The 22840-nt window shown below is 41.0% G+C and overlaps 1 protein-coding gene across 6 annotated transcripts in view; it reads left to right on the top strand.

The window, feature by feature from the left end:
* The window catches only part of EDA (ectodysplasin A), a 746096-nt gene that overhangs the window by 149586 nt on the left and 573670 nt on the right, over positions 1–22840 (top strand). The window lies entirely within an intron of this gene.

Raw genomic sequence — 22840 nt, 5'->3', positions numbered from 1 at the left:
TGGTTTCATTGATCTTTCAGATTGTTTTTTTTTGGGGGGGGGTTCCATGTCATTAGTTTCTGCTCTAAGTTTTATTATTTCTTTTTTTCTGCCTGGTTTGGGCTCCTTCTGTTGTTCCTTTTCTAAGATCTTGAGCTGTGAAGTCAATTATTTATGTAGGCCCTTTAATCCTTCCTGAGAAACACTTGCAGAGCTATGAATTTACCTTAACATGACTTTAGCTGTGAACCACAGGTGCTGGTACCTCATGTCTTCATTCTCTTTTGTTGCCAGTTATCTTTTGATTTTTTTCCATGATTTCCTCTCTGACCCATTCGTTTTCAGCATTAATTTTATTAATTTCTAGGTGTTTGATTTGGATCTCTGCGTCTCTGCGTGATTAACTTCTATCTTCAGTGCATCATGGTCTGAAAAGAGAGTTGATACAATTTCTATCTTCCTCATTCTATTGAGGTATGTTTTGTGACTCAGCACGTGGTCTGTTTAGGAAAATGTTCTTTGTGCACTGGAGAAGAATGTATATTCTTTTTGGGGGGATGTAAAGCCCTGTATAGATTGCTTAGCTCTCTCTTCCATTTCTTCCTTCAAAACCAGTGTTTTGTTGCTGAGTTTTAGTCTTGTTTATCTATCCAGAGTTGATAAAGTGGTGTTGAAGTCTCCAGCTACTATTGATTTGCTGCCTATTTCCTCAAAATCTGTTAGCAGTTGTTTTAAATATTTGGCTGGTCCCTCATTGGGTGCGTATATGTTTAGGAGTGAGATTTCTTCCTGCTGTACATATCCCTTTATTATTAAAAATGTCCTTCTCTGTACCTTCTAATATTTTTATGCTTGACGTCTATGCTGCCCAATACTAATATGGTCACCCCGGCTCTTTTGAAGGATTTGTTTGCTTGCAGGATTATTTTCCATCCTTTAACTTTGAGTCTGTGTTTGCTCTGACTGTTCAGATGGGTTTCTTGTAGACAGAAGAATGTTGGGTTCAGTTTCTGAATTAATTTTGTCACTTTGTGTCTCTTAATTGGTGGATTTAGACCTTTGACATTGAGCAAGATTATTACTATGGGGTTTTGTGCCATCTTTCTGTAGAGGTTTGTTGTGCTTTTAGGGTTTTTCCTTGTCTTGCAGTGACTCCTTTAGATCTTCTTTTAAGGTTTGTTTTGAGTCCATGAAGTCTCTGAGTTGTTTTTTTCCCCTGAGTTGTTTTTTATCCATTAAATAGTGTACCATTACTTCAAGTTGGAGTGAGAGTTTAGCCGGATAAAGTGTTCTTGGTGAGGCATTCATATCATTGAGTATTTTCACTATATTCTATCATTGTCTTCGGACTTGGAAGATTTCCTCTGATAGGTCTGCTGTAAATCTAAAGGGTGCTGCTTTGTATATGTTCTCATTCTTTGACCTTATTGCTCGCAGGATTGTGTCTCTGTCTGTGTTATCCATCATTCTGATTATGATATATCTTGGAGTCTTTTTATTGGGGTCTCTTTTGCTGGCACTCATTGGGCTCCTTGAATCTGGATGCCTGCATTCTCCAGCTCTGGGAACTTCTCAGCATTGAAATGTTTGAATGTGGCTTTTTCGTTGGGGTTGCCTCTCTGTCTTTCTGGTACTATGATGATTATTATGTTGTTTCTCTTGGATTCATCCCTTGGGTCTCTGTTTTTCCCTAGAGCTATTTTGAGGTCTTTTCCTATTGTTGTTGACTCTGAGTTTTCTGTAGCTCATCTTCAAGCTCATGGATTCTGTTTTCTGCCGTAGTCATTCTCCTGTTGAGGGTACCCACTGACTTTTTTATTTCATTTACCAAATCCTTTATTAGTAACACTTCTATTTGTAGCTTTCTTATTTTTGCTCACATTTCTTCCAGTATTTTCTTGGCTGTCCGTTCCACTGTTTCTTTCATGTCCTGCTTTAATTTACTGGATGCTTTTTCCACGATTTCTTTGAATTTATTGAACATCTTTAACATTTCATTTCTGAATTCTTTATTGGAGAGATTGTATTTGTGGGTAACTCCTGTTGAGGTTTCTGAACTCTTTTCTTCATTCTCTCCCTGTGGTGGGAATTTGCAAGTTTCTTCATGTTTCTTTGGTAGTATTGAGGTGGGACCTTCCACTTCACTATCAGTATTCTCCTCTTGCTACAAGAAAGGATTCTGGATGAGCTTGGTCAATGATGGTGGCCTTTTCCCCCTTCTAGAATACAACATTCCTCTTTGGTGCTCTTCTGTGACTTATATGAGGCCTCTAGTAAAGCTTTAGAGGATGTGTTCTTTTATATATTAGGCTTGTAGAGCTTCTTGTGTTCACCAGTATTTTAGTGAAATTGAAATAGGCTAGTGAACTATTGGCCTATTGTATTTGAGATAGCCAGGATGGTCACTGCAGAGTTAGTTAATGGAGATTGAGGTGTGAGTCCAGGATGCTGTGAAAGGGGAAAATAACTAAATCTGCATCCCCGGAGGCCACGCCCTCTGCTGCAGAGACCACGCCCTGTGTTGGTCCCAGGAGTTAAGGTCCAGATGGCAGACCAGGGCTCGGTCACAGGTTTGGGGCGCCTTTGGGGGCCACACACCTGAGGAGCAAGCTAAGGGCATTGAAGGGACTGTACTGAGGGGTCAGATGTCAGTGCTAGGACTCTGGGAGGAGTTTGAGTCCGAGTGGTGCACTGGGGCATGGGTGCAGGGTTGGGGCGCCTCTGGGGGTCACACACATGAGGAGCAAGCTGGGGGCACTGGAGGGACTGTGCTGAGGGCTGGATGTCAGTGCCAGGATGCTGGGAGGATTTCCGGTCTGGGTGGCAATCGGTCCAGGGTGTGGGCACGGGGTTGGGGTGCCTGTGTGATCACACACCTGAGGACAAACTTCTGTGGTTTTGATGAGAAATTCATGATTATTTTGTCTTTCATTATGTAATGTGCTATTTAAAAAAACTGTTTCAAGATTTGAAAAAAAGGTTGGTATTTAATACTTTGGTTAATACTGGGCTTAGTTTTCTTTCAGTTTATCATGTTTGGGGTTACCTGAGCTTTTGGAATCATATTCATTTCACCAAAGTTTTAAATTATTTTTAATTGAATCACTGTGATATATGCACTGCACTGTAGCACTGTCCTCCTGTTGTTCATCAATTTGCTTGAGCGGGCCCAGTAACATCTCCATTGTGAGACTCGTTACTGTGTTTGGCATATTGAATACATCACAGGTAGCTTGCCAGGCTTTGCCGTGTGGGCGAGATACTCAGTAGCTTGTCGGGCTCTCTGAGAGGGGCAGAGGAATCACGAAGGAATTGAACCTGTCTCGGTCGGCCAACTGTGCACAAGGCAAATGCCCTATCACTGTGCTATTGCTCCAGCCCAACTGTGATGTATACTGCTCCAGCCCAACTGTGATGTATACAGTTAAAATTTGTTCATGATTGAGTTTAAGCACCCATGTCTTCACCAATGCATATTTCCCAGTACCAGTTGCCCCAGTTTCCCCTCCCACCTGTCCCTTTTCCCTACCCGTACAGCCTGCCTCTATAGCAGACACTTTCCCCCTCCCCCCCTCTCTCTTTCTCTCTCTTTCTGCCCCCTCCCTCCCTCCTTAATTTCCCTTTTAGACACTGTGGTTTGAAATACTCTTACTGAAAGGGTAACATGAATATCGCTTTATGTCCTCTCAGCACTCAGTTCTTGTTCAGAGTGAGTATTTCCATCTATCATCATCATAGTGGTCCCTTCTCTGTCCGAACTGAACTACCTCCTACCCATTTTCAGATAGCTACTTAACATTGACCTTTTTTTCTGGTCATTGCTTCTACTGTCTTTGGGTTTTATTGACACACTATGTTTTTTTTAAAATTCAGCAAATGGGTGCAATCATTCTTTGTCCCTGTCCCTCAAACTCATTTCATTAAGTAAGATACTCTCCATGCCTTCCATGTATAAGCAAATTTTGTGACTTCAGTTTTTCCTAATAGATATGTAGAGTTACATTGTGTAGATGTACCATAGTTTCTTTATCCAATTTTCTGTCCTCAGGCACTTGGGTTGTTCCCAGATTCTGGTTACTGTGAATAGTGCTGTAATGAACATAAAAGTGCAGATGGCTTTTCTGCATTATGTTTTGGGGCCACTTTCCCAGGTACAATATTACTAGGTCATATAAAAGTTCAATTTGTAATTTTTGTGGAATACTCATATTTTTTTCCAAAAAGGTTGGACCAATTAGCATTCCCACCAGCAGTGAATGAGAGTGCCTTTTTCTCTCCATATCTATGACAGCGTTGGTTGTTCTTTTGGGTATGTGCCAGTGTCTTTGATTTGAGATGATATCTCATTATTTTTATTTGTGTTTTCCTGACAATTCATGATTTAGAGTACTTTTTATGTACCTTTTGGCCATCTGAATACCCTCTTTGAGGAAGTTTTAAGAATATTTTCTCAGGGGCTGGAGCAATAGCACAGCGGGGAGGGTATTTGCCTTGAACTCACCTGAGCCGGGTTCGATTCCCAGCATCCCATATGGTCCCCTGAGCACCGCCAGGAGTGATTCCTGAATGCAGAGCCAGGAGTAACCTCTGTGCATCGCCGGGTGTGACCCAAAAAAAAAAAAATATATATATATATATATATATATATATATTCTCCCCATATATTTTTGTGGGGTTGTATTATTTTTTCGTGTAAAGTTCAACCAGTGCACCTGTGCTTACTCTGACTGTTCAAATGTGTTTCTTGTAGTCAGCAGAGTGTTGGGTTCTATTTTCTTATTCATCCTCCTACTCTTAGTCTCTGAATTGGTGCATTTAGCCCATTAACATTGAGATACTATTGTTATTTAGTTTCGTGCTATATTTCTGCAGGAGTTTTGCGTTCTTGAGGGGCTTATCTTCTCTTAAAGTAGCCCATCCAGTTCTTCTGCTAAATATATATTAAGTTCCTGAGTTGTTTTATAATCCGTGAAGTTGTGTATTGATCCTTCAGATCTGAATTGGATTCTGGCTGGATAAATTATCCTTGGTTAGATGTTCATTTCATTGAGGTTTTTTTTTTTTTTTTTTTTTTTGCTGTATTTCACCAATGACTTTGGACCTGGAAAGCTTCCTCTGGTAAGTCTGGTGTAAATCTTAAGAATCAAAAACACAGGATCAATACAAAAGAAACACACACAAGAACTGGTTGCCATTCTATATGCAAATAGCACACTTGTAAAGGAAGAAAATTTAAGAAAGATGCCACTGCTTAAAATAACTAAAATAGATACATAGGAATCAAGTTAACACTGTAGCACTGTACCGCTGTTGTCCTGTTGTTCATCGATTTGTTGGAGCAGACACCAGTAACATCTCCATTGTGAGACTTGTTGTTACTGTTTTTGGAATATCGAACATGCCCTGAGGAGCTTGCCAGACTCTGCCATGCATGTGGGATACTCTTGGTAGCTTGTCAGGCTCTCCGAGAGCTTTTAACTTAAATAAGTTAATAATTAAAAGCATAGAATTTATATGCAATATTACATGTTGCTCAAGAGACCAAAACAGTAAGAAGAGAAAATGATCAGCAATATATATGAACTCAATACTTTTACGCTGAAATATCCTGAAATTGATAGAATACATTGATAATAGCACAGAATTTTTTTTGCTGTCTACACATAAACATAGCAATGGACAGAGCATATAGTTAAAACCTTAAGAAAGAATTAATGGGAGTAAGTGAAATAATTGAAGTGATAGACTTAAATGGTATATTCAGGAACTACCACCCCCAAATTAAAAAATCCTCATTTATCTCAAGTTTATATGGGAGATTCTATTTATATGGAATTTTCTCAAGGAATATATTCTATTAATATAGAATATTTTTAAGGAAGAGCATATATTGGGAAAAAAAGAAGGCTTAATAAATACATGAAAATAGAAATCATATCGAGTGTGTTGTCCAATTAGAGTGACATGAGGCTAGAAATTAATTACAAAAATAAAAGAGGGAAAAATCTAGATCATATAGAGACTAAACAGTATACTTTGGAATTGTTATTGTAGTAGTAAAAAAATCAATCTAAAAATAAAAATTTACCTAGAGCACAATAAAAAAACAAAGAGATAAACTGTCAGGTCTTGTAGGCTGAGGGAAAAGCAGAGTTAAAATTTTTTCATTCAAATATAGGCCCATAGAGAAAGGCTTGGGGTGGGGGGTGGTGGGCAGGAAACTCGGGGTCATTGATGGATTGGTGATGGGAAATGTATACTGATGGAGTATACACATTGGAACAGTGTGTTTATATATATAGGCCTACACCAAAACCCAAGAACTTTATGCAAAAAAAGCCATGAAAACATAAAAATGATATGATAATATCAATTTAGCTGAGGAAACTTTTGACAAGATTCAGCAATTGCTCATTGGAGCTACTGCAGAGGTTAGATTCAAGAGGGTTTTGCACAGTGCACAGATATGATAAAAACTTCAAGACCATTACTCCCTTGGTTAAAATTTGCAGTATTTTCCTTTTATTAAGCATAACTCTACTCATGGGAAATGATATTCTTCCATTTTAAGAACAATAAATGTTAAACACACTGAGTCAAAAAGAATATGATAAGTTTTTATCTGCCTGTCTACAAACATTAGTTACATGATGCTTTCAATTGATTGCTTTTTCTCCTCATTGTTGTTTTTATCGTTTTGTTTATTTTCCTTTTTTGCTCCAGAGCTGGTTCAGGGTTTATCCCTTCCTCAGAGCTCAGGGTTCACTTCTGGTTGAGCTCAGGGAACTATATTGAATGCTGGGTATAGAATATGAGTCAGCTGCATGCAACTCCAGTGCTTTATCTTGCTGTACTCTCTTTCCAGCATTTATTTTTGTTTTTTGTTTCTTTCACTAACCAAATTATTTTAAATGTAATACCAGTTATTGTAACGATATATTTGGGGGAGCTAAATACATTTTTAAAAAAAATTTATTAGTGAAACACAATGAGGTACAGTTGTAGACATACAAATTTTTGTGCTTAGGTTTCAGTTATACAAAGATCAAGTACTCATCCCTCCACCAGTGCCCATTCCCCACCTCCAATGGTCCCAAGCATTCCTCCCACCCATCTCCATGCCCTTATCCCAACCCACCCTTGTGGCAGGGCATTCCCTTTTGTGTTCTCTCTCCTTTTGGGTGCTGTGGTTTGCAAAAGAAGCATTGAGTGGCAATCATGTTCAGTCTATAGTCTACTTTTCAGCATGCATATTCCATACTGGGAGGATCATCTCAAAACCCTTTACTTCGTGCTCCCCTTTCTATCTGAGCTGCTTTCTCCCACAGCATGTGCGGCTGGGCTCCAAGTCATGGAGTGAACCTCCTGGTGAACCTCTCGGCTATTATTGGGAGTTAGTCTCCCATTTTGTTACTTTATATTCCCCAGATGAATGCAATCTTTCTATTTCTGTCCCTCTCTTTCTGACTCATTTCACTTCACATGATACTTTCCATATAGTACCACTTGTATGTAAATTTCATGACTTCATCTTTTCTAACTGTTGCGTAGTACTCCATTGTGTAGATGTACCAAAATTTCATTAACCAGTCATCTGTTCTTGGGCACTCTGGTTTTTCCAGATTTGGGCTATTGTGAATAGTGCAGCATTGAACATAGAAGTGCAGATGTCATTTCGACTGTACTTTTTGGCTCTCTGGGATATATTCCCAGGAGTGGTATTACTGGGTCCAATGGGAGGTCAATTTCTAATTTTTTTCCCTTTATTTTATTTTATTTTTTTTACAGTTGTAGATTTACAATTTTTTGTGCTTTGGTTTCAATTATACAATGATCAGATACCCATCCCTCCACCAGTGCCCATTTTCCACCACCATGGATAATATCCCTCCCACCCCCATCCCGCCATCCCCCCTGTCTCCGTGGCAGGGCAATCCCCTGTGTTCTCTCTCTCCTTTTGGGTGTTGTGGTCTGCAAAAGAGGCATTGAGTGGCAAACATGTTCAGTCCATAGTCTACTTTCGACATGCATCTCCCCTCCTGGGAGGATCCTCCAAAAATCCTTTATTTGGTGCTCCCTTCTCTATCTGAACTGCCCTTTCCTCTAGGATACCCGCTGGCCTCTAAGTTATGGAGTAATCGTCCTGGTGCTGATCTCAGCTATTCTTGGGTATTAATCTCATACTTTGTTACTTTATATCCCCCAGATGAATGCAATCTTTCTATGTCTATCCCTCTCTTTCTGACTCATTTCGCTTAGCATGATACTTTGCATATTGTACCACTTGTATGTAAATTTCATGACTTCATCTTTTCGAACAGCTACATAGTACTCCGTTGTGTAGATGTACCACAGTTTCTTTAACCAGTCATCTGTTCTTGGGCATTCAGGTTTCTTCCAGTTTCTGGCTATTGTAAAGAGTGCTGCAATGAACAAACAAGTGCAGATGTCACTTCGACTATACATTTTTGCCTCTCTGGGATATATTCCCAGGAGTGGTATTGCTGGGTCAAATGGGAGCTCAATTTCTAATTTTTTGAGAATCGTCCATACTGTTTTCCAGAAGGGCTGAACCAGTCGACATTCCCAACAAGAGTGAAGGAGTGTCCCTTTCTCGCCACATCCGCACCAGCATCAGTTGCTTTTGTTCTTTTGAATGTGCGCGAGTCTCTGAGGTGTGAGATGGTATCTCATTGTGGTTTTGATCTGCATCTCCCTGATGATTAATGATGTAGAGCATTTTCTCATGTGCTTTTTTGCCATTCGGATTTCTTCTTTGAGAAAGTTTCTGTTCATTTCATTGCCCCATTTTTGGATGGGGTTGGATGTTTTCTTCTTGTGGAGTTTAACCAGTATTTTGTATATCCTGGATATCAACCCCTTGTCAGATGTGTATTCGGTGAATATCCTTTCCTATTCTGTAGACTGTCTTTGTATATTGGTCACTGTTACTTTGGAGGTGCAGAAGCTTCTTAGTTTAAGATAGTCCCATTTATCTATCTCTGTTTTCACTTGCTCGGCCAGTGGCGTGGCATCTTTGAAGATACCATTAGCTTCAATGTCATGGAGGGTTTTGCCAACTTTATCTTCAATGTACCTTATGGTTTCTGGTCTGATGTTGAGGTCTTTAATCTATTTTGATCTTACTTTTGTACATGGTGTTAGGCAGAGTTCTGAGCATATTTTTTTGCATGTAGTCGTCCAGTGATGCCAACAAAATTTATTAAAGAGGCTTTCCTTACTCCACTTCAAATTACTTGCACCTTTATCAAAGATTAGATGAGCATATGATTGAGGGGAGATGTCAGTGTATTCAACCCTGTTCCATTGGTCTGCAGTTCTGCCTTTGTTCCAGTACCATGCTGTTTTAATTATTACTGCTTGGTAGTACAGTTTGAAGTTCGGGAGGTTGATTCCTCCCATTTTCTTTTTCCCAAGAATTGCTTTAGCTATTCGTGGGGGCTTATTGTTCCATATAAATTTCAGGAGTGTTTGCTCCATTTCTTTGAAGAATGTCATGGGTATCCTTATAGGGATTGCATTGAATTTATACAATGCTTTCGGTAGTATTGCCATTTTGACAATGTTAAGTCTCCTGACCCATGAGCAGGGGATATCTTTCCATTTCCTCATGTCCTCTTTTATTTCCTGAAGTAGCATTTTGTAGTTTTCTTTGTACATGTCGTTTACTTCCTTAGTTAAGCTGATTCCTAGGTACTTGATTTTCTGGGGCACAATTGTGAACGGGATTGTTTTTTTCATGTTGCTTTCTTCTCTCTCACTGTTTGCGTATAGGAAAGCCATGGACTTTTGGGTATTGATTTTATAACGTGCAACTTTACTATACGAGTCTATTGTTTCTAGGAGATTTTTGGTGGAGGTTATTGGGTTCTCTAAGTAGAGTATCATATCATCTGCGAATAGTGAGAGCTTGATTTCTTCCTTTCCTACCTGAATGCCCTTAATATCTTTTTCCTGCCTAATCGCTATTGCAAGTACTTCCAGTACTATATTGAACAGCAGTGGAGAGAGTGGGCATCCCTGTCTCGTCCCTGATCTTAGAGGGAAAGCTCTCAGTTTTTCCCCATTGAGGATGATGCTTGCTGTAGGCTTGTGGTAGATGGCTTTAATTATGTTGAGGAAGGTCCCCTCTATACCCATTTTGGCTAGGGTTTTCATCATAAAGCGGTGCTGGATCTTATCAAATGATTTCTCTGCATCTATTGATATGATCATATGCTTTTTATCTTTTCTTTTGTTGATATGGTGGATTATGTTGATTGATTTCCGAATGTTAAACCATCCTTGCATCCCTGGGATGAATCCTACTTGGTCATGGTGTATGATCTTTTTGATGAGTAGTTATATTCTATTTGCTAGTAGTTTGTTGAGGATCTTTGCATCCGTGTTCATCTGGGATATCGGCCTGTAATTCTCTTTCTTTGTGGTATCTCTGTCTCCTTTGGTATCAGTGTGATATTTGCTTCGTAGAAACTGTTCGGAAGTGTTTTTGATATTTCAATTTCTTGGAAAAGCTTAAAGAGCATTGGGAGTAAGTCCTCTTTAAAGATTTGGAAGAATTCACTAGTGAATCCATCCGGGCCAGGACTTTTGTGCTTGGGGAGACTTTTTATTACCGTTTCAATTTCCTTGATTGTGATAGGTCTGTTCAGGTATTCCAGGTCTTCTTGGTTCAGCCTGGGGAGTCTGTAGGAGTCTAGGAATTTATCCATTTCCTCGAGGTTTTGATGTTCCGTGGCATAAAGCTTCTCAAAGTACTCCCTGAGGATCCTCTGAATTTCTGTGGTTTCTGTTGTAATGACCCCCTTTTCATTTCTGATTCGGTTTATTAGGGTTTTCTCTCTCCCTTTCTTTGTGAGTTTTGCTAGAGGCTTATCGATCTTGTTAATTTTCTCAAAGAACCAGCTCTTGGTTTCATTGATTTTTCGGATTGTTTTTTGGGTTTCCATCTCGTTAATTTCTGCTCTGAGTTTTATTATTTCCTTTCTCCTGTTCGGGTTGTGCTCCTTTTTTTGGTCCTTCTCCAAGCTCTTAAGCTGTGAGGTTAGGTTACTTATGTGTGCTCGCTCCTCCTTCCTGAGGAATGCTTGTAGAGCTATAAACTTTCCTCTTAACACAGCCTTTGCTGTGTCCCATAAGTTTTGGTAACTCGTGTTCTCATTTTCATTCGTTTCTAGGAATCTTTTGATTTCCTCTTTGATTTCCTGTCTAATCCACTCGTTGTTCAATAGTGCACTGTTTAATTTCCAGGTGTTTGATTTAGTTTTCTGTTTTTGGGTGTGATTTACTTCTAATTTCAGCGCATTATGGTCTGAGAAGATTGTTGATACAATCTCTACCTTCTTAATTTTATGGAGGCATGTTTTGTGGCTCAGCATGTGGTCTATCTTGGAGAATGTTCTATGTACGCTTGAAAAGAATGTGTATTCAGCTTTTTGTGGATGAAGTGTCCTGTATATATCTACTAAGTCCCTTTCTTCCATTGTTTCCCTCAAATGAAGTATGTCCTTGCTAAGCTTGAGTCTGGTTGATCTATCAAGAGGTGACAAAGCAATGTTGAAGGCTCCCACTAGTATTGTGTTGCTATTGATGTCTTTTTCCAAATCTATGAGTAGTTGTTTTAAGTACATTGCTGGTCTCTCATTAGGTGCATATACATTTATTATTGTAAGTTCTTCCTGTTGTACAGATCCTTTGATCAATAAGAAATGGCCTTCACTGTCTCTTATGACCTTCCTCACTCTGAAATCGATGTGGTCTGATATAAGGATGGCTACCCCAGCTTTTTTATGGGAGCTGTTTGCCTGTAGGATTGTTTTCCAGCCTTTGACTCTGAGTCTGTGTTTGCTTTGACTATTGAGATGCGTTTCTTGCAGGCAGCAGAATTTTGGGTTCAATTTTCTAATCCATCCTGCCACTCTATGTCATTTAATTGGTGCGTTTAGCCCATTGACATTGAGAGAGATTATTGTTATGGGATTTTGTCCCATTGTTCTGTTAAAATTTGGTGTATTTGAGGGGCCTTTCTTGCCTTAAAGTAGCCCATTTAGTTGTTCTTGTAACCATGGTTTTGAGTCTATGAAGTTCCTGAGCTGTTGTTTGTCTGTGAAACTGTGTGTTATTCCTTCTATTATGAATGAGAGTCTTGCTGGGAAAAGTATTTTTGGGGAGGCATTTATTTCATTGAGTTTTTTTTACTATGTCCCACCACTGTTTTCGGGCCATGAGGGTTTCATCAGAAAAATCAGCTGTGAATTTTAAGGATGCTCCTTTGTAAGAGATTTCTTTCTTCGATCTTGCTGCTTTCAGAATTTTGTCTCTGTCTAAGGTTTTGGTCATTATGATCACGATGTGTCTTGGGGTATTTTTGTTCGGATTTCTTCTAGCTGGTACCCTTCGGGCCTCCTGAATTTGGTCACAAGTTTTCTTCAGCTCTGGAAATGTTGTAGCAATGATGTCTTTGACAGTTTCTTCTTCATCGACGTTTTCTTCCTGTACCTCTGGGACTCCAATAATTCTTATGTTACCCCTCTTGGCTTCATCACGATCTTCTCTTGCCATCTGTTCCCGAATTGTGAGTCTCTTTTCCATTTTCTGCTCTTTTCTGGAGAGTCTCTGAACTTCATCTTCAAGCTCACTGATTCTGTTCTCAGCCGCTCTTACTCTGCTGCTGAGGCCTTCCACTGAGCTTTTCAATTCGCCTACGAGATTTTTCAGGTCTGACATTTCTGATTGCATTTTCCTCATTTCTGCCTTCAGATCCTCTTGTCTTCTATTGGCATTGCTTTCCATTGTTTCTTTTAATTCCCTAAGCATCCTAAGTAGCTCCCTTCTGAATTCCTTTTCAGAGAGGTTGTCTAACACTACAGTACTGTTGGTGTCATATGGGCTAGACTCTTCAATATGAAAGTTTGGTGGGCTTTTGTGTTGCTTTACCATTGTGAGAGGTGTGGTTTAGTCCTTCACGTTCAATGTTACTATTCTGCTTGATATGCAGTGTGAGTTAAGATAGGCTTATGAGTTATTGGTTATTGTGTTTCTAGTGGCTGAGCTAAAATAGAGAAGTTTCCATCTAAGAGGGTAGCTTATGGTTCCTATGGCATACGTAGTGAGAAAATATTTCGCGGCCGCGTTTGCGGCCGCATCTCCAGAAAGTGTCCCTGGCACTGGCCGAGGAGTTGGGAACGTCTCCTGTTTGGAATTGGAGCCATTCAGATTTGTTGCCCAGAGCTGGGCCTCTGTGCCCGTCCCACGCAGATCAGGGGTTGAAAACCGGCTTTCTAGGGGCTGGTTCTAGCTGCACATGCCCAGACAGGGACCCAGGCCCTTGGGGGCGGGCTGTACCTGTTGGAATTGGAGCCGTTCAGCTTTGTTGCCCAGAGCTGGGCCTCTGTGCCCGTCCCACGCAGATCAGGGGTTGAAAACCGGCTTTCTAGGGGCTGGTTCTAGCTGCGCATGCCCAGAGAGGGACCCAGGCCCTTGGAGGCGGGCTGTGCCTGTTGGAATTGGAGCCGTTCAGCTTTGTTGCCCAGAGCTGGGCCTCTTTGCCCGTCCCACGCAGATCAGGGTTTGAAAACCGGCTTTCTAGGGGCTGGTTCTAGCTGCGCATGCCCAGAGAGGGACCCAGGCCCTTGGGGGCGGGCTGTACCTGTTGGAATTGGAGCCCTTCATCTTTGTTGCGCAGAGCTGGGCCTCTGTGCCCGTCCCACGCAGATCAGGGGTTGAAAACCGGTTTTCTACGGGCTGGTTCTAGCTGCGCATGCCCAGAGAGGGACCCAGGCCCTTGGAGGCGGGCTGTACCTGTTGGAATTGGAGCCGTTCAGCTTTGTTGCCCAGAGCTGGGCCTCTGTGCCCGTCCCACGCAGATCAGGGGTTGAAAACCGGCTTTCTAGGGGCTGGTTCTAGCTGCGCATGCCCAGAGAGGGACCCAGGCCCTTGGGGGTGGGCTGTACCTGTTGGAATTGGAGCCGTTCAGCTTTGTTGCCCAGAGCTGGGCCTCTGTGCCCGTCCCACGCAGATCAGGGGTTGAAAACCGGCTTTCTAGGGGCTGGTTCTAGCTGCGCATGCCCAGAGAGGGACCCAGGCCCTTGGGGGCGGGCTGTACCTGTTGGAATTGGAGCCGTTCAGCTTTGTTGCCCAGAGCTGGGCCTCTTTGCCCGTCCCACGCAGATCAGGGGTTGAAAACCGGCTTTCTAGGGGCTGGTTCTAGCTGCGCATGCCCAGAGAGGGACCCAGGCCCTTGGGGGCGGGCTGTACCTGTTGGAATTGGAGCCGTTCAGCTTTGTTGCCCAGAGCTGGGCCTCTGTGCCCGTCCCACGCAGATCAGGGGTTGAAAACCGGCTTTCTAGGGGCTGGTTCTAGCTGCGCTTGCCCAGAGAGGGACCCAGGCCTTTGGGGGCGGGCTGTACCTGTTGGAATTGGAGCCGTTCAGCTTTGTTGCCCAGAGCTGGTCCTCTTTGCCCGTCCCCCGCAGATCAGGGTTTGAAAACCGGCTTTCTAGGGGCTGGTTCTAGCTGCGCATGCCAATTTCTAAGTTTAATTTGAGTTTTCATTCGTGAAACACCATGAGGTACAGTTGTAGACTTACAAATTTTTATACTTGGGTTTCAGTTATACAATGATTGAGTACCCATCCCTCTACCAGTTCCCATTCTGCCCCTCCAATTCTCCCAGTGTCCCTCCCACCTCTAAAATCCCCCCTATCCCACCCCACCCCTGTGGCAGCTCATTCCCTTTTGTTTTCTCTCTCCTTTTGGGTGCTGATATTTGCAAAAGAGGCATTGAGTGGCAATCGTGTTTGGTTATAGTCTACTTTCAACATGCATCTCTTATCCTGGGAGGTTCTTCCCAACACCCTTAACTTGGTGCCTCCTTCTCTGTCTCAGCTGCTTTCTCCCTAAGAATGTGTGGTTGGCTTCCAAGCCATGGAGTGAACCTCCTGGTATTTATCTCAGCTATTTTTGGGAGTTAGTCTATTTTGTTACTTTATATTCCCCTGGTGAGTGCAGTTTTTCTATGTCTGTCCCTCTCTTTTGACTCATTTCACTTAGCATGATGCTTTCCATTCAATACCACTTATATGTAAATTTCATGACTTCATCTTTTCTAACTGCTGCACAGTACTCCATTGTGTAGATTTACCAAAATTTCTTCAACCAGTCATCTGTTCTCGGCCACTCGGATTTTTTCCAGATTTTGTCTATTGTGAATAGTGAAGCAATGAACATAGAAGTGCAAATGTCACTTCGACTGTACTTTTTTTGCCTCTCCGGGATAAATTCCCAGGAGTGGTATTGCTGGATCAAATGAGAGCTCAATTTCTAATTTTTTGAGAATCTTCCATACTATTTTCCAAAAGGGCTGAACTAGTCAGCATTCCCACCAGCAGTGAAGGATTGTTCCTTTCTCACCCCATCCACACCAACACCAGTTGCTTTTGTTCTTTTGGATGTGGGTCAGTCTCTGTGGTATGAGATGATGTCTTAGTGTAATTTTGATCTGCATCTCCCTGATGATTAGTGATGTTGAGCATTTTCTAATTACCTATTAGCCATTCGGATTTCTTCTTTGGGAAAGTTTCTGTTCATTTCATCACCCCATTTTTTGATGGGGTTAGAGGTTTTCTTCTTATTGAGTTCAATCAGTGCTTTGTATGTATGTCCTTGATATCCACCCTTTATCAGATGGGTATTGGGTAAATAGGAGCGATAGCACAGCGGGTAGGGCGTTCGCCTTACAAGCGGCCAACATGGCCGACCCGAGTTCGATTCCTCCGCCCCTCTCGGAGAGCCCGGCAAGCTACCGAGAGTATTCGATATGCCAGACACAGTAACAACAAAGTCTCCAATGGAGACGTTACTGGGCCCGCTCGAGCAAATCGACGATCAACGGGAGGGCCTTTACCTTTACCTTTACCTTGAGGTGCAGAAGCTTCTTAATTTAAGATAGTCCCAATGTTTGTCTCTGTTTCCACTTGGTTGGTCAGTGGAGTGTTGTCTTTGAAAATACTGTTAGCCTCAATATCGTGGAGGGTTTTGCCGACCTTGTCTTCAATGTATCTTATGGATTTTGGCCTGATGTTGAGATCTTTAATCAATTTTGATCTGACTTTTGTGCATGGTTTAGGTGGAGTTCTAAGTCAATTTTTTTACATGTGCTTGTCCAGTTATGCCAGCACCATTTGTGTCAGAGGCTTTCCTTGTTCCACTTCACATTTCTAGCTCCCTTATCAAAGATTTGATGTTCATACATTTGGGGTTGTGTGTATGGATATTCCACCCTGTTCCATTGGTCTGAAACCCTGGGTTTGTTCCAGTACCATGCTATTTTAATTATTACCCCTTTGTAGTAGAGTTTGAGGTTGGGGAGGGTAAGACCTCCCCGTCTTTTTCCCAAGAATTGCTTTAGCTATTCGTTGGTGTTTGTTGTTCCATATGAATTTTAGGAATGCTTGATCTATATCTTTGAAGAATTTCCTGGGTATCCTTATAGGGATCGTGCTGCATCTGTATAATGCTTTTGGGAGTATTGACATTTTGACAATGTTGATTCTTCCTATCCATGAGCAGGGCTTATGTTTACATTTCCTCATGTCCTCTTTTATTTCATGTAGTAGCATTTTGTAGTTTTCACTGTAGAGGTCCTTTACCTCTTTAATTAGGCTGATTCTGAGGTGTTTGATTTTCTGGGGAACAATTGTGAACAGGTTTATTTTATTTCATATCACTTTCCTCTCTCATTATTTGTGTATAAGAAAGCCATGGATTTTTGGGCATTGCTTTTATAGCCTGCGACTTCACTGTACAAGACTATTGTTTCTAGGAGTTTCTTAGTAGAGGATTTAGGATTCTCGAGACATAGTATCACATAATCTGCAATCAGTGAGAGCTTGATTTCTTCCTTTCCTATCTGGGTGCCTATAATGTTTTTTTCTTGTCTAATCGCTATTCCAAATATTTGCAGTACTATGTTAAACAGAAGTCATGATAGTGGGCATCCTTGTCCTGTCCCTGATCTTAGAGGATAAAGGTAAAGTAAAGAAAAGGCCCTCCCATTGATCATCTATTTGCTCAAGCGGGCCCAGTAACGTCTCCCTTGGAGACTTTGTTGTTACTTTGTTTCGCATATCGAATACGTCACGGGGAGCTTGCCAGGCTCTGCCATGTGGGCGAGATACTCTCGGTAGCTTGCCGGGCTCTCCGAGAGGGGCGGAGGAATTGAACTCGGGTTGGCCATGTTGGCTGCATGCAAGGCAAACACCCTACTGCTGTGCTATCGCTCCAGCCCTTAGTTTTTCCCTGTTGAGGGTAATCCTTGCCATGGGTTTGTCATAGATGGCTTTGACTATCTTGAGGCAAGTTCCTTCAAAACCCATTTTGGTGAGAGTTTTCCTCACAAACGGGTCTGGACCTTGTCAAAAGCTTTCTCTGCGTCTATTAATATGATCATATGGTTTTTATCTATACTTTTTATATGATGGATTATGTTGATTGATTCCCGAATGTTAAATCATCCTTGCATACACAGGATGAATCCCACTTGGTCATGGTGTATGATCTTTTTGATGAGTTGTTGGATTCCATTTGCCAATATTTTGTTGAGGATCTCCGCATCCGTGTTCATTAGGAATATTGGCCTATTAGTTTGTTGGTGGTGCCTTGTTTGCTTTAGGTATTAGGGAGATATGTGCCTAATAGAAGCTGTTTGGGAGAGTTCCTGTTTTTTCAATTTACTGGAAATGCTTGAGGAGAACTGGTAAAAGGTCTTCTTTGAATGTTTGGAAGAATTCACTAGTGAATCCATCTGGGCCTAGGTATTTGTTTTTGGGAAGACATTTGATTACCGATTCAATTTCCTTGATATGAATGGGTCTATTCAGGTATCCCAAGTCTTCTTGGTTCAATCTTGGGAGATTATAGGAATCCAGTAATTTATCCATTTCTTCTAGGTTCTTTTGTTTCGTGGCATACAGTCTTTCAAAGTTGTCTTTGATGATCTTTTTAATTTCTTTTGTTTCTGTTGTGATGTCCCCCTTTTCAATTCTGATTCGGTTTATTAGGATTCTCTCTCTTTCTTTGTGAGTCTTGCTAGTGGTTTATCAATCCTATTTATTTTCTCAAATAACCAGCTCTTTGTTTCATTGATCTTTTGGATTGTTCTTTTGGATTCCATGTCGTTAATTTCTGCTCTAAGTTTTATTATTTCTTTCCTTCGGTCAATTTTCTGTTCTTTTTTTGGTCTTTTTCTAATATCTTGAGCTGTGTGGTTAGGTTATCTATGTAGACCCTTTCTTCTTTCCTTAGGAATGCTTGTATGCTATAATTTTTTCTCTTAGCACGGTTTTAGCTGCGTCCCACATGTTCTGGTAGCTCGTGTCTTCATTCTCGCTTATTTTAAGGTATCTTTTGTTTTTGTCTTTGACTTCCTTCCTGACCCACTCATTGTTCAACACTGAGTTGTTTAATTTCCAGTTGTTTGATTTGTTTTCCGATGTCTTTGTGTGATTCACTTCTATCTTCAAAGCATCGTGGTCTGAAAAGATTGTTGATACTACTTCTGTCTTCCTGATTCTATTGAGGTTTGTCTTGTGGCCTAGCACATAGTTTATTTTCGAGAGTGTTCCGTGCGCACTGGAGAATAATGTGTATTCTTTCATTTTGGTGTGTAATGCCCTGTATAGGTCTATAAACTCTCTCTCTTCTATCTCTTCCCTCAAAGCCCATGTTTCCTTTTTGAGTTTTCTTCTTGTTGATTTATTCAAAGGTGATAAGGCGATGTTGAAGTCTCTGGCTACTATTGTGTTACAAGCAATATCCTCCTTAAAATCTGTTAGCAGTCGTTTTAAATATTTAGCTGGCCCCTCATTAGGTGCATATACACTTCAGAGTGTGATGTCTTCCTGTTGTATGTTTCCCTTGTTAAAGAGAAAATGACCTTCTCTGTCCCTTCTAATCTTTTTCAACGTGAAATATATGTTGTTGTATACTAGTATGGCCACCCCAGCTTTTTTAGGGAACTGTTTGCTTGCAGAATTGTTTTTCATCCTTTAACTAACTTTGATTCTGTGTTTGCTCTGATTTTTCAGATGAGTTTATTGTAGGCAGCAGAATGTTGGTTTCAGTTTCTGGATCCATTTTTCCACTCTGTGTCTCTTTATTGGTGCATTTAGGCCATTGATATTGAGAGAGATTATTGTCATGGAGTTTTGTGCCATCTTTCTGTATGGATTGGGTGTGTTTATAAGTGTTTTCCTTCTTATCTTACAGGATCCCCTTTAATCCTTCTTTTAGATTTGGGTTTGAGTCTATGAAGTTCCTGAGCTGTTGTTTATCTACAAAATAGTGTATAGTTCAATCGAGTTTGAGTTAGAGTTTAGCTGGATAAAAAATTCTTGTTGAGGTGTTCATTTCATTGAATTTTTTCATTATATCCCACCATTGCCTTCGGGCTTGGAGGGTTTCCTCTGATAGGTCTTCTGTGAATCTAAGGAGTGCTTTTTTGTATGTGATTTCCTTCTTTGACTTTGCTGCTTGCAGTACTGTGTCTCTGTCCATAGCATCCCTCATTCTGACTATGATATGCGTTGGAGTGTTTTTATTAGGGTCTGTTTTAGCTGGCACCCTTCTGGATCCTTGGATCTGGATGTCTGCATTCTTTAACTTTGGGAACTTTTCAGCAATGATTTCTTTGACTTTTGCTTTTTCATTGGGGTTGCCTTCCTGTCCTTCTGGTACTCCGATGATTCTAATGTTGTTCCTTTCGGTGTCATCCCCTATGACTCTGATTCTCCTTAGAGCTATTTGAGGTTTTTTGCCATTGCTTGTTTTTCCCTATGAGATTTCAGTTGTTCATCTTCAAGCTCACTGATCCTGTCTTCAGCTGTTTTCATATAGCCATACTGCTAAGGGCACCTACTCTGTTTTTAATTTCGTCTACCGAATCCTTTATTTGTGACACTTATTTTTTGTCACTTTTTATTTCTGCTCTCATTTCTTCCTGTATTTTCTCAACTATCCGTTCTACTGTTTCTTTCATCTCTTCCTTTAGTTTTCTGGATATCTCCTCCGTTGATTCTTTGAGTAGATCCTTGAAAATCCTCTGCATTTCATCTCAGAATTCTTTATCAGAGAGAGCATATTTGTGGATAAACCCGGTTGAGTATTCGTGACTCTTTTCTTCATCCTCTCCTTATATTGGAGATTCGCAATGTTTCTTCATGTTGTTTTGGTTGTCTAGTGGTAAACCCTGTAATTCACTAGTACTGTTCCCTCTGATTGTGGGAAAGGATTCTGGATAAGTTTGGTCGATTGTGGTCACCCTTTTTCCTTACTAGAGTCTGACCTTCCTCTCAGGCAGTATTCTTTGGCTTATGATAGGCATCTAGTGAAGCTTTGGAGGAGGAACTCTTTAATATTGGGCTTGTACAGAATTGGAGTAGGCCAGTGGATTATTGTTGTATTGTAGTTGAGGTGGCCAGAGTTTTTTTCACAGAATTATATGATAAAGCCTGGGATGACAGTCCAGAGTGCTGGGAGTGGGAAATATAACTGCGGCCACATGAGTGGCCTCCTGCCTTGGAGAAGGCCACGCCCACTTTTGAGGAAGCCACGCCCCTAAAGTGGTGGCCATGCTCCCAGCTAGTCCAGATGCTAGTCCACAGACCCGTTGGGGTGGCGATTAGTTGGGCTGGTGCTTGCTGTATAAATCTTTATAGGTGCCCCAGGCCGGTGTACTGGCTGCGGCTGGCTTTCAGTGTTGCAAGATTAGGTGGGGGGAGGCCAACCCTGCCGCTGGGCAGGTACCTGGATAAGTGAGCAGAGGGAGGCGGAATGGCTCAGCTTTGGGCTTCTGCGGTGTGCCTCAGTTCCCGTCCTCTGCAGACCAAGGATGAAAACCAGCTGTTCTCAGGGGATCTAGCTAGTCACTGGGCCCCAGGAAAGGGCCATGCCACTGAGCGGGTACCTGGATGAGTGAGCAGAGGTAGCGGAATGGCTCATCTTTGGGCTCGCGCGATGTGCCTCAATTTCTGTGCCCCACAGACCAAGGATGAAATACGCCTGTTCTCAGGGGATCTAGTTAGATGTGCGGCCCCAGGAAGGGGCCCTGCCACTGGGCGGCTACCTGGATGAGTGAGCAAAGGGAGGCGGAACCGGGGAGCTAAATGCTTTTATGTTTCTATGGGTTATCTAAGACTTAGATCTGGAAAATTCAACTCATTGTTACCAAAAAGCTCTTAACAAAATAAAAATAAAGGAAACATAGCTCAAAAATATCTACAACCATTTATAACAAACACAAAGCGAACACCATAATCAGAGGCAAAAAACTAAGTTTTTCCTCTGAGATCTGGCACAAAACAAGGATATATCTTCACCATTATTATTCAAGTTTAGAAGTCCTTGCTACAAAAATTGGGCCAAAAAAAGATGAAAGAAAAGAAAAGAAACAACAATGAAGGGCTTCAAATAAGAAAATAGGAAGTTAACCCATCACTATTTGCTGATGACACAATATATATCATAGACCCTAAAGATTCCACTAAAAATTCTTAGGAATATAAGTCTTTAGCACTGTAGCACTGTCCTCCCGTTGTTCATCTATTTGCTCGAGTGGGCACCAGTAACATCTCAACAAATTCTGAGACTTGTTATTACTGTGTTTGGCATATCGAGTAAGTCACAGGTAGCTTGCCAGTCTTTGTTTGCAATGCGGGCAGGATATACTCGGAAAAAGAGATGTATTGTGTCTTGCGGCTTTAAATTGTACTATAAAGTTATAGTAATCAAAACTGTGTGATATTGGAAGAAAAATAAACTCTCAGACCATTAGAATATAATAGAAAGCTCAGACACAGTTAATTTATGATAGGGGAGAAGTGGAGTATGACTTTTTAACAAATGGTACTGGAGAAATTGTATATCCACATTAAAAGAAAAAAGGAAAATGTTTTGAATTATAATTTCACACTGTACACAAGATTTCATTTAAAATGAATTAATGGCTTCAAGATTAGATTATAACCCATAAAATACATTGAGACAACCTAAAATACAAAACCACATAGATCTTTCCATATAAGTGTTTGTATTGGCAAAGAAAGCAAAATAAATAAATTAATTAATAAATTGAATTATGTTAAATTAAAATGTTTTTATTTATTCACTTTTTATGTAGGAGTATTGCTATTTATTCAGCCATTGATAAGGCTGATTGAATTGTGCATGAACTCCACCTTACGCTTTTTTTCCCCATTTTTATAATTTCATTTATTGCATCACCATGAGAGCAGTTACAAAGCTTTTGGGTTTAAATCTCTGTCATACAATGAAACACCCATCCCTTCACCAGTGCCCATTTTCCACCACCAAAAACTCCAGTATAGCCCCCACCCCACACCCTCCCCCTACATGTGGGGCAGATGATTTCCACATTACTCTCTATCTCTACTTTGATTACATTTAATATTTTGACACCAGACACACCATTATTATTTGGGATTTTACCCCAACACTCAGATCTGCTGAAAAGGCAATGGTAGACAATTTGTTTTCTATCGCTGGTTATGAATAACATATGATGCTGCGCAGCTGCAGTAGTGGGCACGCGATTTTGAAAGTCCGAATGAAAATTTTTAGAAATATAACCAAAATATCGAGAAAGAAGCTTCAGATACCCAAAAGGATAGCCTCTGTCTTCAAATTCTCTTGATTGTATCTCTTGTCATTTTGGACCTGCTTCTTCCTGATTTCTTTTTTTAATTTTTTTTATTTTATAAAGTAGTTCTCAATATTTCATTATATTGAATATTGAAATACCAATCCAACCACCATTACACCTTCCC

Source organism: Sorex fumeus, unplaced genomic scaffold, assembly GCF_029834395.1.
Source record: "Sorex fumeus unplaced genomic scaffold, SorFum_2.1 ptg000073l, whole genome shotgun sequence".
In the NCBI taxonomy this organism is placed as follows: domain Eukaryota; kingdom Metazoa; phylum Chordata; class Mammalia; order Eulipotyphla; family Soricidae; genus Sorex; species Sorex fumeus.
This window is presented reverse-complemented; position numbering and strand designations above follow the sequence as displayed.